Here is a 1,677-nt window from a genome sequence, read left to right on the forward strand (position 1 = left end):
AGGAGTCACCTCCTCAGGGATGCCCTCCTGCATCACACCGTATGAGAGGATAGCCCTGCCCAGGACCCCCTCCCTCCCTGCCCAGGACCCGCTCCCCCATCTGCACCTGTTCCTGCATCATCTCCCCCTGAAGCTGCTGGCTGATGTGTTTACCTGCCCCTGTCATCCTCTGAGGCTGGAATCCATTGTCAACAGATGGATCGCATTCACTGCCACATTCAGGCGGCCAGCACAGCAGCTGTGGGAACAACAGAGATGTCCCCAACCGTATGTTAAGTGAAGTAACGGGTTAGTATGTGGATGACTGCCTTGACAATCTTTGCATGGGGACGTGTTGTTTTACATCTGACTTGTTCTGTTTTCTTCTTGTGTATAGTGCGGGCCTGCCGGGGAAGAACTGGCACCCAGCCATCACAAGGAAATGTCATATTAGGGATGGACAGATGGCTCTGAGGTTAAAAGCACTGACTGCTCTTCTGGAGGACCCAGGTTTGATTCCCAACACCCACACAGCGGTTCACAACCATCTGTAACTCCACTTCCAGGGGATTCGATAGCCTCACCTGGCCTCTATGGGCACAGGCGGACTTGTGACACACAGGCATAGATGCTGGCAAAACATCCAGACACAAAATAATTTTATTATTTAATGTCACATTTGTATTAAATTATTTAATGTCACGTTGCTTGATTGCATGCTATCATATGTTCATTTCCTATCATCATGCAGAACTAACAGATTAACATCCTCACAGGTTCCTCAGCTGTCTACCGTGTCTCCTCCTCTGAGTCTTTAAATGTTTCTGTTCCTCCCACCTAACGTATTAGCCCTCCAGAGCCCATGACAGCTGAAAAAAAAAAAACTGTTAAAAGCAGCACAAGGCTTATTATTTACTGGGTCCAGACTTCTAGGTCTCAATCCATTGCAGTGAGGACATTGCAGGTAGCCAGGAGCTTGACGCAGCTGGTCACATTGCATTCAGTCAAGAGCAGACAGCCAAGGATAAATGCAGGCATGCCAGCGCTCAGCCAAAATCCAGGACCTTTTGCCAAAGAATGGCGCCACCCACAGTGGGTGAGCCTTCCTTCTGATCAAGACAGTCCCCCACAGATATGCCCACAGGCCATCACAATCTAGACAGTCCCTCATTGAAACTCTTTTCTCCAGGTGATTCTAGACTGTATCGAGTAGACAGCCACAAACCAACGGCTACAGACAACAAAGCAGGTAGACTTCCCCAACTGAGAGCCCTCATTTTTACAGGTTAGTCCCTCCCCTGCCTTTTGACAGAGAATTTTGATATTCTTTCTTTAAACAAATTGTTAAGGTTGACAGGAACCCTCTAAAATAAATGCCTGGACCTCGCTCATTCTAGGCTTGACCCCACGGTCAATGCTTGAAGGCACTCTGGAGCCAAGAAGGCCATTCAGGCCGTGATGAACAGAGCCAGAACTGGGTTGATATCCTGGACGCATCAAGCCTTTGGATACAGGAGTTCCCAGGACGAGTAGCTTTCCACCAAGTAGCAACTGGTGAGGTGGCAGGTGAAGTGACGTGGTTGGTGAGGGTCAGGCATGCTTGGGTGTGACATGGGAAACAGGAGACATCTCATCTGACTCCTGAAGGAAGAAGAGGTACAGGGCCCAGGAGTGGCCACAGGATGGGGCTCCTGGCAG

The 1,677-nt window shown here is 49.6% G+C and overlaps 1 long non-coding RNA gene across 1 annotated transcript; it reads left to right on the top strand.

The window, feature by feature from the left end:
• Window positions 1-458: 458 nt before the first annotated feature.
• LOC121460061 lies at window positions 459-1,400 on the top strand. The gene is made up of 3 exons (XR_005976032.1): window positions 459-489; window positions 1,169-1,264; window positions 1,377-1,400. It is a non-coding gene; the product is annotated as an uncharacterized LOC121460061 (long non-coding RNA).
• The last annotated feature ends 277 nt before the right edge of the window (window positions 1,401-1,677 follow it).

The sequence above is a fragment of the Microtus oregoni genome, unplaced genomic scaffold (assembly GCF_018167655.1).
Source record: "Microtus oregoni isolate MIOR12 unplaced genomic scaffold, Mior012 000020F_ref0000438, whole genome shotgun sequence".
In the NCBI taxonomy this organism is placed as follows: domain Eukaryota; kingdom Metazoa; phylum Chordata; class Mammalia; order Rodentia; family Cricetidae; genus Microtus; species Microtus oregoni.